Consider the following 14,329-nt stretch of genomic DNA (forward strand, 5'->3'; position numbering starts at 1 on the left):
GAAAGAATCATCACCGATAATGGTACCAATCTGAACAATAGGATGATCACTGAGCTCTGTACCCAATTCGATATCAAACATCACAATTCTTCGCCTTATAGACCAAAGATGAATGGCGCTGTGGAGGCCGCCAACAAAAACATTAAGAAGATTGTGCAAAAAATGACTGTAACGTACAAGGATTGGCATGAAATGTTACCATTTGCTCTCCATGGTTACCGTACCTCTGCACGCACATCGACTGGGGCAACCCCGTTCTCACTAGTGTATGGTATGGAAGCTGTGCTACCAATTGAGGTTCAGATACCATCATTAAGGATCATGAAAGAAGCAGAGCTAGATGAAGATGAATGGATCCAGACTCGACTAGATCAGATAAACCTGATTGATGAAAAGAGGCTTGCGGCTGTTTGTCATGGACAACTTTATCAGAAACGTATGATCAAAGCATTTAATAAAAGAGTCAAGCAACAAGTTTATCAAATTGGTGACTTGGTCATAAAAAGAATAATTCTACCACAAGGTGATCCTAGGGGCAAGTGGACTCCCACCTATGAAGGACCATTCGTTATCAAGAAGATCTTCTCCGGAGGAGCGATGATACTCACTACTATGGATGGAGAGGACTTCCCACAACCCGTGAACGCAGACATAGTCAAAAAATACTACGCATAAAACATGACCCGCTAGGTCGACGTGCCTAGGCAAAAGTAAGGGCATCCCGGCAAACCAAAAAGGTTTGGGCAAAAATTAGGGATATATAGAAAAAAAATATGTACACCCGTCAGGTTGAAAACCCGAAAGGGCGACTTGGGCAAAAAAGGGTATCCTGCTAGACTGAAAACCTGAAAAGGCGGTCTAGGCAAAAGTTAAGGATCAAGCGTACGACTATGTCTCGTTCCCATCATTCATCAAATACGTCTACAACAACAAGTTCAAAGGACTCCGATCAACTCAATCACCTTTCTCCAACAAGCATGGGATGAGATGCTCGAAGACATAATAGCAATAGCAGAGTGGGAACTCAATAGGATTATTCACTATGCCAAAATTGATATTTTGTATCACCTAATTTAATAGCACTTTTAAATAAAGTGCTATTAAAAAAGAAACAAACACATCTATAATAGCACTTTAATCTCGGGCGCTATTATAAGATATTGTGAACCTGATTTTGATAGCACTTCGTAAAAAAACGCTATTATTAAACTTCACTAAGATAGCACTTTATTAAAAGCGCTATTAATATTCTTCACTATGTTAGCACTTTTTTAAAAACGCTATTAATATTGTTCACTATGTTAGCACTTTTTAAAAAACGCTATTAATTTTTTTTCACTAATCTTCACTAACATTGCGCTTTATTAAAAATGCTATTATTAGACTACCGTATGTTAGCGTTTGCAGAAAGCGCTATTTAATTATAAAATATATAATACAAAATAAAATTTATTATAAAAATAAAATTCTTTTTGGGGGATAATTTTGGTTTTCGTGGACAAACTTTTCACGAACACATAACCCTCTTCTTCCTCTGATTCATCGATAATCCTCTTCTTCCTCCGATTCAACGATTCAGTCAATTTTCTTCTACCTCAGTCCTCTTCTTCCTCCGATTGATGCACTGTTCGCCTCCGATTTCCACTCGAATAGAAAGAACGAAGAAAACTCAATCTCCGTCGGACTCAGCCTTCCTCAGCTCACCACCGTCATCTTTCTGTTCATTTGTATTTTGTAATATTTCTTCTCTCAGACTATTGCTTTATGTTGTAAATTGTAAAATTAGGGTTTTCATTGATTGTGTATGAATTTGACTATGATTTCACAGAAGCAAAAGTCGGCATTGAGGGTTTATAAGAATAAGAAATACTTGCCTTTGGATTTGCGTCCTAAGAAGATAAGAGCTATTAGAAGACGTCTCACCAATAATCAGGTACTTTTTTTAGCTTTCTGCGGTGTTTCTGTTTTTATTTTGTCTAGTAAGTGTTTCTTTCTATCAAGAGAATCTGCCAATGAAATTATGCTGAGTGGAAGGGTGGTTCGTACTGTGCGGGGTGTGCTGGATATTGTTGTTGGGAGTGGGTTGGAGAAATGCGATGGTGAATGCAGGGTAATGGTTTGAAGGAGGATGTGAGCAGTTTGTTTTTCTTTCGGTTTACGGCGGCGGAAGCGTTCAGAAGGTGGAGCGAATGTTGGGTATATGTGAGGTTGGCTGAGTGAGTGTTTTGGTTGTTTCACGCAGGTGGGATGTAAGACGGAGGGACAAGTGGAAATTGATTTATGGCACAAAGTAATGTGAGGAAAATGGAAACAGTTGAATGAGAATGGAGGGAACGACGTACAAGGCGGAGAAAATGTTGGTCATTGTGAGTGGAACGTGAGTATGCTGTTTGTGTGAGATTGTAGGTAGAGATTTTGTGAAGGGTGGAGTTTGGTTCAATTGAGAGAAAATAGAAATGGAAAGGAAATGGATAGGTGGCGTCGTGGTTGTTGGAACTGGTGGGTTAGCTTCGTGAATGGGGTTTTGGATGATGGTGTGGCAGAAGTGAGGCTGACAGAGTTTGAAAGTGCAGTAGCATGAGCGAATGGTTGGTGATTGTGAGCTGAAGGGTGTTGGTACTGGTTGCATATAAATATAGCTCATGGGGTTTTAAGAGTCTAAGGTGTCCTCACATCCTGCATAAAACAAAAAGCATGGCTTACCTGTGGGGATGCACCAAATGGAATGTGTTGGGAGCCAACAGTGAAGTACAATTCTTTCCCAAGCTATATAACATAGAAAGAACTGAATTAGACACTGAATGAAAACTACTTTTTTGAAATAGTTTTGTAATTGATTTCATTTTGTTCACTTTGATTTTTGCTTTATTTAAATGTTTTTGAACTTTTGTTTTAGCATTTGGATTTGATTGGATTGGATTGAATCGTATTGAACTTCAAATGATTTCCTCATTGGAAATCATTTTTTGCACCTGTATTATACTATGTGATTCACCTGCAATTTGGTCCTCTCATATGGGTACAATTGAAAATTGATTTGCATTAGAAGTTTTTGAATTCGTTCGGTTAAGAACCGTTTTCTAGTTTTATAGATGATTTGATTTTTCTTCATTTTGTAACTTTAATTTTTGCTCTACTTTCGTCTCTTTGTACTTGAATTGTTTTAGCATTCGAATGTCATTGAATTGAACTTCAAATGATTGGAAATTGTTTATTGTTCGTATTATTCTATGTGATTCACCTTCAACCCGGTCTTCTTAGGTTGTTACAATTGAAAAATATACTGCCGACATTTTTGCATTCGTTTGGTTCAGAATGATGTTTAAATTTTGTAACTGATTGGATTTTTTTTCATTTTGTTAGCTTTATTTTTTGCTCTGCTTTGGTCTCTTTGTAATTGTTTTATCATTCGAATGTCATTGAATTGAACTTCAAATGACGAAAATTGTTGTTTGTATTTGTATTACATGATGTAATTCACTTTTAAGTTGACACTACTAGGATGATAACAGTTGAAAATTCACATGCTTTGAATATTTTGGCATTCATTGTTTGGATCAGAATTATGCTCTGAGGACTTTGTTGAATTCAATTTTTGCTATACTTTAATATCTTCATCTTCAATTGTTTTACCAATCGTATTTCACTGAATCATATTTAGCTTTAAATGTCACAAATCGTTGTTTGTAGTTGTGTTACTTGATGCAATTCATCTGCAATTTGGTCTTAGTTGATGGTTACAATTGAAAATTGCAATAGTCCCGTTCGGATTCTTGTCATGTAACTGTTTTGGTTCTCTTCATTTTGTCAACTTCAATATTTTGGTTTTTTTAATTTTTTTAATCTGGTTTGGATTAGCATTAGTCTCTAGCTGAATCACACTAAAAACAATTTGTATTCATATTATTCAATGCAATTCGTCTGTAACATAGGGTATACTTTAACTGTTAGCATCAAAATTTGGTTTGCTCTGAATATTTTGGATCATAGTTGTTCAGTTTGTGCTTTGTCATTGCTTCAGTTCATGTTCATGTCATCTCTGTTTTTTGCTATATATATTTAAACATGAAAAGCTTTGACTATCCTTTTTGACTAAACCATGTTGAGCTTTGATTTAAAAAAATGACTAATTTGTGTTCTTAATATTCTGATTCAAAACACTGTATTGCGGATTGATTCTCTATTTCTCTGCTAATACAAATGTAAAGACTCTTAATTTTTTATTAACTGCTTTTGTAATGTAATGCTAATTAGACCAAATGCAAAGAATGATAAAAATGAAGGAATGATTATCTTATTAGAAGTTGAGTAATTTTTCTTTTCTTTAATCTAATTGCATATGTTGAGACTGAATTCATTGATGGTCGGTCTTATGGAGACATATCCTTCACTGCAGTACTTGGATGGCTATCCTAGTGTATGAGTGCATATATATAATAAATGTGATTATGAATGTATGAGTTTTCCTGAAGACTTTACTTTTAAATTTTTTATTCTCCTTGAATGTAGGTGGAGGTTGTGTTTCGTGGAATTGAAAAATCAAAGCTTGAATGCATTATTCATTTGTAGTTGGAATACCATTTGCTACCTCTTTCCTAAATCATAAGTAAAGGTAATGAATGTTCCAATGATACAATAAAAGACCAATTATTTAGAAATAGATAAAAAGTGTAAATGAGACCCTTTTAATCATACTCATATTTCTATAATAATTCTATGGCCACATACGTTGATTATGTCTTTCTACTTTGTAGATACATGTAGGACAATGTATAGCTTAATATGGAGATGCATATTGCTTTAAAGTCTTGAAGGAACAGCATTGTTGTTGTTTGATTGTTCTATACCTCCACCTCTAGAGATGGCCGGAAGAAGAGGATTGACAGGGACTATTCTCTTTTTGTTTTGGGATTTAGATTAAAGTACTCTTAGATGGAATGCATGCATCTACAAAAAAAAATTTAAGTACACTAAATACCCTCTATATGTTATGATATTTGTAAACAAGAAGATTTGGTTTAAAATGTTATTTGGTATTGATGGATCATAATATATATGTAATGAGTAACTTAAAGTGTTATTTAGTATTGAACTAAATGTAGCTTTTTGATATTTGCACATCAATAGAATGATATTATGTATAGCAAAAAAAGAAGAAGAAGTGTACCATATATTAGCGCTTTCTTTGAAAGTGCTATCAAACATGAGTCATTTATTAGCACTTTCTTTGAAAGTGCTATCAAACATGAGTCATATATTAGCGCTTTCTTTAAAAGTGCTATCAAACATGAATCATATATTAGCGCTTTGTTTGAAAACGCTATCAAACATGTGCCCTTTAATAGCACTTAATTTGAAAGTGCTGTCAAAATCAAATCAAAACACACACAAAATGCATTCTTCAATAGCGCTTTAGAAAAAATGCTATTATAAACAGGTACTTTAATAGCGTTTTTAAAGTGCTATTAAACAAAAACCGTTTACAATAGCGGCGCGGTTAATAGCACTTTTAAGCGCTATCAAAAACAAAAAAAAGTGCTATTAAATAGCTTATTTGGCGTAGTGATTTTTACATAGCTATGTTTTTCTTCTGTTTTACCTTTTTCAAAAACACACAATATGTTTCATCTCGCCTATTTATGGCTTTTCTCAATACAATTTATTTCTTTCTTTCAAAGTTCTTTTTCTTTACGAATACGCAAACGTCCAATAATGATTTTGAATGAGCATATGCATATGAACATGATTATCATCCATTTTTTCTCTTTCCAATAGAAACAGTTAGTAATCTATTAGTAGGAAAGGCAAAAAGACAATGTCCGAGGTAATCAAAAGTCCTCCCACACGTCAAGTAACATAGCTCCCCACAGAGCAATCACTAAGAAGATGTCTTCCAACAATAAAGGCATGGCTCCCCAACAAGGTTTATCCCTATTTTTTCTGTACCCCCAGTCAGGGTACATCAAGTACTAACCATCCCCAAGCGAAATCATAAATCCCCAACTAAGCATCTTCAAGACCAAACCAGATGTCCAGACTACAATGAAACAGAGATTTATTTTCTCAATCAAGGCAACATAAATCATATCCATATATCATAAACATATTCATACATCGCATACATTACTACATAAAAATTCATACATAACATGCAAAGTAACTCATTTGTTTTGAGAAGCTCATTACATAACCCATGCATCATGATATTGCATAGGTTTAACTCTACTTTTTGCAGAATACAGGTACAGGCTCCAACTTTCCAAGATCTAAATCAGTCACCACAAACGGTACTGACACGATCATTTCCAAGATCTAAATCATTTACTACGAACGGTAAATGACACGATCATTTCCAAGATCTAAATCGATCACCACAAACGGTACTGACACGATCATTTCCAAGATCTAAATCATTTACTACGAATGGTAAATGACACGATCATTTCCAAGATCTAAATCATTTACTACGAACGGTAAATGACACGATCATTTCCAAGATCTAAATCGGGCACCACAAACGGTACTGACACGATCATTTCCAAGATCTAAATCATTTACTACGAACGGTAAATGACACGATCATTTCCAAGATCTAAATCGGTCACCACAAACGGTACTGACACGATCATTTCCAAGATCTAAATCATTTACTACGAACGGTAAATGACACGATCATTTCCAAGATCTAATTCAGCTACTACGAACGGTGCTGACACGATCAAGCTATCGGAGGTCTAATTCTATCATCACGAACGGTGAAGACACGACCGAAGACTTTCCAAGATCTAATTCAGTCACTACGAACGGTACTGACACGATCAAATCTCAAAGATCTAACTCCATCATCACGAACGGTGTGGACACGATCAACTGCCTCTACAGTCTAATTCAGTTACTACGAACGGTGCTGACACGACAAAAGAATCTAACTCTATCATCACGAACGATGTAGACATGATTATTTCTCCAAAGATCTAATTCATTTACCACGAACGGTAATGACACGATCAACACGCAAACAACGTTTCCCAAACTCCAACTACTGGATGGCATCTTTAAAGCCCATCTCCGATAAAAGTCCCTACTTCAACTAGGGCAAATTTCTTGGTATTCTTATGTTCAATCATCTTCTACCTTCAGATACCGACTGGCATACAGACCACTCTACATCTTCAGGTCTAAGACAATTGAACAGGGGCAGCTGTCATACCCCAAAATTTGCCCATGCTATTCAAAACACAAAACTCCAAAACACAGTCTCCTACACAGAAGCACCAAACTAGGGTTTGACTAGTTCTAGGGAAAAGCAGTGGATCAGTGGACCAAGGTGATTCAACAAGGTTCCTAACATCCCAAAGCATCTCTATAGAAAATTTCAAGACCAACAGAACAAGTTTGGTCCTTGCAATCATGATTAGGTCAACAGTCGATCCACAAGGGCAAAACAGTCATTTCAAGTCAAAATATGGTCAAAGTTCAAGATATGTGGTCAACAACATCCCCATAACCCTAAAATCATCATTTGATCAAGGGTTGATCATGATGATGCAAGAAAAGATCAGAAAAGTCAAAAGTCAAAAGTTACTATTTTTGGCATGAACTGAAAAAGTCAACCAAACTTTGAAAATTCACCAAAAATTCATACTTCATCAAAAAAATTCCCACCAAAGCTCATTTTGAAGGGAATTCAATCCTCTATCCAATGGTACAAGAATCAAAGCTCATAGGTTAATGGTTTAAAAATTATGGCTTCATACATTACAGGTCCTTTTCAAAAGTCAACAAAAAGACATTACTTTCAAAAGGCCATAAAATGAGAATGGAAAAAGATTTTGATATGGGACCAAAAGCATTGGTTAGAGGACTCCCTAAGGTTTCCAAAAAGTTCACAAGCTTGAAAAAATATGGAGATGTGAAGAAATGGCATGGTATACAAGTTCATCTATTTTCAAGGGTGTATAAGAGAGAAAAAGACCAAAAATTCAAAAGGCTTCTAAATGGGCTTGCACTCTTTTGGTTCCACCATTACTATAGGCCCACCCACGTGCCAAAAAACTAAGTCTCTCCATTTTTAAAAATTTTATTAATTATTCTATGATTTTACATCATAATTTAATTACATAAAATAACAAATAAATGAAAGATATGATATTGCTTTGATTCCAAGCCAAATATCACTCAAATATCCCCATTAAATCATAACAAATTCGTGCAAGATGGAAAGGGAAAGATTGAAACAAATTTGGCCATAATTAGAAGCTTTTACAAATCAAAGTTCAATCAAATTTTCCAAACAAGCAATCAAAGATTCAAAAGGATTTGTTCTTATTTTGTTAACCTAAACTATTCTACTATATAAACATGATCATTCCAGACCTCTAGGGTAACAAGTTTGCAGCCACAAAACCATCAAACCCGAGTTCAAAAAGTGCAAACAAATTCAAGATTCAATTCTGCGTTCAAGGCTAATTCAAGGGTTCCTATTGATTCAAACACGTTCCTAAGACATCTCAGAGTGCGTCTCAATCATTCCCAGGCTTTAAAACATCAAGAACAAGGCGCTGTAAGTCACTTTCGACCGATTCCTATTCTGGTTCGAATCCACTCATTCATGCATTATTAATCAAATTTATATGCATATCCATGTTTGCCATATTGCTATTGACGTTTCTGGAGCTTTAATTATGTTTTGGCGTTGATATGAGGGATGTATCATATTAGGGTTCATGCTGTTAGGATTGGGGCTTTCTAAATAACGTAAAATTAGGCCCTAAGATAGGTACCGTCGGATTCGCGTGGACGAGACGAACTCAATGGCACTATCGCGCCAAGTTTCTGTATTCGTTTGCATGTATTCGCTGTTTCCCAGGTACGAAAGGTTGGTGTTTTTACAGCGCTTTTGAGAAAAGCGTTGTTAAAGATGATGTCCCGAGGTTGAAGATGAAGCGTGTCATCCTCCCATTGGTTGGCCTCGCGCGCGCGGAATTTCAAACTCTTTCAGGATCCGGTGCGTTATGAAACACGTGCTAAGGTGTGACCTCCTGATCCTGGCCTTCCATCACATCACTCCCATGATCCAACGCACCCAGGCTTGCAGGTGTATCGTGGACTTCACACGCGCGTCACACCAGATCATAAGCTAAGAATTTTTGAAATTTTTTTAATTTTAATTATACAGCCCTTTATTTTGTGTATTTTTGATATATATATATTTTGTTTTTTTCTTTCTTTATTTTAAACTTATATAAAAAACTAATAATAAATAGTTTTATAAAAAATATTTATAATATTTATTATTTATTTATTTTTTAAGTATTAATATTTATATTATTATTTAAGTATAATACTTATTCTATAAAATTCTTATTAATTCATTAAAATTCACAAAAAATTCCAAAAAAAATATATTTGGCATCCGATTTTATTTTTCAACTCGATTTAATTAATTAGGTCATTAGACCAATAATTAATTAAACTATTTTCCTTTGTTCGACTTCGTACCCTAAATAGGGTTTATGAAGAATAAGCCGTACACTGATTTATTTTATTTTATTTTCTTATTGACAGGGTTAGCAACATGATTCGCCCCGAGCGCGTGCCTTCAACAAACCTCAAAAGTTAAGTAATTTATGCAATTTAGATTATTTTTATCGGTTTATTTTTAGGGTTTTCCTTGCGTTCACTTCCCTCTCGTTCTGCCTTGCCTTTTCAGGTTTACCTCCGAGGGTTCCTCCGATTATCAACCATATCAGATCAAATCGAACCAAAGCTAAGTATTCCCTATTTTTTTTTTCTTATTATATTATTAATTCATTTTAAATGTCATTTATTTAAATCAATCCTGATTAACCTTGAATTAGCCATACACTCACCCAATTTTGTTATTTGTTTGCCTTTTCAGGGTTTGTCGAATGCCAAAGCCATGTGTTGGGTAACACTAATTTTTTCCTATATATGTTTTATTTTTATTATTACTTGTATCAAACCCTGATAAGGGATCCACTGGTTACAATTTCCCTCTCCCATATTATTGTTGCTTATATTATCTGCGTGGTTAGTAAAATAGGGAGTGACAACCATTAAATTGAATTAGCCTCACTAATCATAAGATAAATAACTGAATCAAATCACGTGATTGGTGCACACACGCACACTTTTGGGTAACCCTCTCTGTTGCCTTGTTGCCTTGTTGCCTGTTGCCTTGTTGCCTTGTGTTTTTGCAGAATAGCCAGTCCCTCGAATACGAGGATACCTCAGCCATGTTGCCTCGATAAAAGGTCATGAGACCCTAAAAATGATGCTGCCTTCGATACACTAACATGACCTCGACCCTACGAAAAAGGCTGAGGTATCTTCTGGCTGCCTACGGAAAAAAATGGCTATTCTGATCCTTACCTTAGACTACCTGCCCTTCTATGGCATGGGACAGTCTTATGGCAAAGGATACTTCGATGACCCTTCAACCTCCAAACGAAAGGCTTCCTGCCCTCTTATGGCAAGTATAGACCCTTTCATTCTGAAAGGCAAAAAAGAGACACATCATCTAAGTTTAAGGTAATTGCCCCTAATTGCCTTGCAATGCTCACCTCTAATATTTCTTCTCACAATTCTTCCAAAAAACTGGCTACGCTCATTTACGAGCTAAAGTCCATTTTTCTTCCTACATCTACTTTTTCTGAAAACGAGCAAGCAAAGCAATTAAGAGCCCATGGAAAACCATGGATGCAAAGGGTGCCTTACACCTTCCCTTTGCATAAATTACCCCCCGAACTTAGATTCTTTTAAAAGGTTTTTTTTCTGTTTCTTTTTGCCTTTCTGATTTGGTTTGGATAAAATAAAAGTCGGTGGCGACTCTTGCTTACCGCGACATTTCGATTATAAAAAGTCAGTTCACCGTATTACAGCGACATTTCAATTATTAAAAAGTCAGTTCACCGTATTACAGAACTGGCGACTCTGCTGGGGATATTTCGATAAAAGAGGGGTTACCTTAAAAGTTTAGGATTCATTTAATTGTTTTCTATTGTTTGCTTTGTTTGATTTAATTTTGCAGGGTTGTTTTGGGTATTCTGTTGTGTGAAAGATCCTAACCCGGATCTGAGTACCTTAGGTATGTGGCATGAGATCAGGGAGACTGTACGACATGTATCGTTATGGTTGAACTGGTGGCCACCGTTAGTGTGACACTTTGGTCTGTCCTGATGGCCCTTGAATCTGATCGAGGAGACATTTGGCTACCGCGTGGTGTCATGAGCACTAATTCGCCCCTAGAACCTTAGTCGAACTTGACTTTGGCTTATAAGAAGTAGCGAGATGGCTGGCTTTGGATTCCTGACTAGAGCCGGTTGATACTCGATGCTACACTCATTGAGATCAGACTCAAGGGATGTTTTTGGCTGGCCGATTGTGCGCTATGTTGAGACAAATGCCCACGAGAAAGATCAAGGATATGAGCACCATAGAACCTGGTTACTGTTAAGACAGGTTGAACCCACTAAACGAAAGGAGGGAGGGTACATACCTTTGAACATCATGCAAGCCTACCCTTAAGGCAATTGTGTGACTTGTTTGTGTTTGTTAACTACTTGGCATCATAACATCATAACATCATAACATCATGACATATCACATCTACTAACAAATTTCAAGGACCAAGAAATTTATATTTGCACTGTTTTGTAGGACATGGCTTTTCCTACCAGAGATTATGTACGACTCAACTTTGTAGGGATACCTTCTGAGCTTAAGGAGCTCGCCTTGGAAGTCCCTGGGGACTCTAAGTTTGCTGATAGACATGGTTATCTTCTTCGACTGGTTACCTCTCAATTTGAAGAGGATATGATGAGAGTCTTATGCCAATTCTTTGATCCTGAACATCACTGCTTCACTTTTCCGGATTATCAGTTGGTGCCTACCTTGGAGGAGTTCTCAAACTTACTTGGGGTACCTATAGCCAAGCATTTGCCCTTTACCGGATTGGAAAGCTCTCCGAAACTCGAGACTATTGCCGCCGCACTTCACCTAAGGAGATCAGACATCGCCTCCAACTGGGACACTAAGAATGGGGTAGAGGGTCTCTCGGCCAAATTCGTATTTGGAAAAGCTCGACAATTTTTGAAGGCCATGAGTTACCATGCTTTTGAAGATGTTTTGGCTTTATTGATATATAGTTTGGTTTTGTTTCCTAATCCTGATCAATTCATTGATGTGCACGCAATCAAGATTTTTCTGACTCACAACCCCGTGCCTACGCTACTTGGAGATATTCTACATTCCCTTCACTCTCGTGTCATGAAGAAACGAGGGACTCTCATGTGTTGCACACCCTTGTTGGCTAGGTGGTTTATTTCGCACCTTCCACGTTCAGTAGTCAGAAACGATCAAAAGATGCAATGGTCTCGAAGAATCATGTCACTCTCTCACTCAGATATCCGTTGGCATGTCATGTCTCAAGAATACGTCACTGTCATCGATCATTGTGGGAAATTCCCTAATGTGCCTCTCCTTGGCATTAGAGGAGGAATCACCTACAATCCTTCACTAGCTCTACGACAATTTGGGTATGCTCGAAGGGATGGTCCTCATCACTTGCTCATTGAAGGGGTTGTTTTCAACTATGAAGAAGATGTTCGTAATCAACGCCAAGAGTTCATACGCGCTTGGAACAAGGTGTATAGAGTGGATAGTAAAAGTTGGGGGCAAAAGAACTCTCTTCCCTCAGAACCTTATCTTATGTGGGTGCGCACTCGCGCTCAACGTTTCGTCATGCCATATCCTTATGTTAGACCTGTGATTGTTGAGCCTGAATGTGAAGAAAAGGTTCCTTTAGTTGTTCTCCATCCAGATATGCCTACTGATCTAGAAGAACTACAGAAATCATGGGTTCAATTGAAAGAAGAAAGGGATACTTTTGAGACTCAATTCCGCGCCAAGGAGAAACAAGTGTTAGAACTTACAAGGCTACTTCAAGCAGAACAGAACGTCAACAACTTCATCGGATCAAAGAGAAAGCGTCCATGGGAAGCTTGAAGAAATTCTAGTTTATTGTTATTATTATTCCTAGTAGTTTACATATTTTTGTAAGCCAAAGTGGCAAAGAACCATAACTAAAGAACAATTTAATTACTATTATTATTATTAACAAAGCTTGTTTCTTTCCTTCTTGTTTAAAGTAAATTTAAATTTCGAGGTCCTTGAAAACATTGCATATGCATAATCATATCATTCATAAACATTGCATAACAGGTTTCACAAAATCAAAAGCCTCATCTTTGTGCTGTTTATTTCAGTAAGAAAGATGAATCTCGAACAATCTGTCAAAGATCTCCAAGCACAGAATGCTGAATTTCAAGCTATGATCATGAGCTTAGCCAATGGGCAAAACGAACTGAAAACTCTTCTGACTAAGAAGGACGAGAAGCCTAAGAAACCCAAAGGAGTGATCAATCTGGGAAGAAGGTTCAAAGGTCGTCCCAGAAAGGCTGAAGATGCTGAAATTCCTAAGAACGGGGAAGATGAAGAGAGAGATGATATCAGTATCAAGAACAATCAGGGAAGCCAGGTAGGTGCTGATGAGGAAGAAGAGGAAGAAGAGTATCCTCAAGACGAGGATTACACTGATGAAAAGTATAGGCTACTGGAAGAGCGCCTGAGGAGTGTGGAAATTCAGAAGATACCTGGGCTGGACTTTGAAGAATTAGGACTCGTACCTGGGGTCGTTATTCCTCCAAAGTTCAAAACTCCCGTTTTTGCTAAGTATGACGGAATCTCTTGTCCTAAGATGCACCTGAGGTCCTACGTGAGGAAGATTCAGCCTCACACTGCTGACAAGAGGCTCTGGATTCATTTCTTTCAAGAGAGTTTATCTGGAACTCAACTCGAGTGGTATTATAAGCTGGAGGGTGCTAGCGTCCGTACATGGGAAGATTTGATTGTGGCTTTCTACAAGCAATATCAATATAATTCTGATCTTGCGCCAACTCGCATGCAACTTCAAAGCATGTCCATGGGCCCTAAAGAAAGTTTCAAGGAGTATGCTCAAAAATGGAGGGATTTAGCTGGAAGAGTCCAACCTGCTTTGAATGATAGAGAGTTGGTAGACATGTTCATGGGCACGCTGACTGGGCCATTCTATAGTCATCTCTTGGGTAGTTCTTCTTCTGGGTTCACTGATCTCATCCTAACTGGAGAACGTGTGGAAAATGGTATTCGAAGTGGGAAGATTCAAGTGGGTTCTGCCTCTGGTACTACGAGGAAACCATATCAAGGAAGAAATGAGTCCAATGCTATTCATAGTCAAAAGAGCCGTGGTAAGGAAGATCAGAATCAA

At 37.1% G+C, this 14,329-nt stretch overlaps 1 long non-coding RNA gene across 1 annotated transcript; it reads left to right on the top strand.

Moving 5' to 3' along the window:
• Nucleotides 1-1,489: 1,489 nt before the first annotated feature.
• LOC131631376 (uncharacterized) lies at nucleotides 1,490-5,144 on the top strand. The gene is made up of 4 exons (XR_009292669.1): nucleotides 1,490-1,734; nucleotides 1,829-1,933; nucleotides 4,510-4,612; nucleotides 4,755-5,144. It is a non-coding gene; the product is annotated as an uncharacterized LOC131631376 (long non-coding RNA).
• The last annotated feature ends 9,185 nt before the right edge of the window (nucleotides 5,145-14,329 follow it).

The sequence above is a fragment of the Vicia villosa genome, unplaced genomic scaffold (assembly GCF_029867415.1).
Source record: "Vicia villosa cultivar HV-30 ecotype Madison, WI unplaced genomic scaffold, Vvil1.0 ctg.000816F_1_1, whole genome shotgun sequence".
Lineage (NCBI taxonomy): Eukaryota > Viridiplantae > Streptophyta > Magnoliopsida > Fabales > Fabaceae > Vicia > Vicia villosa.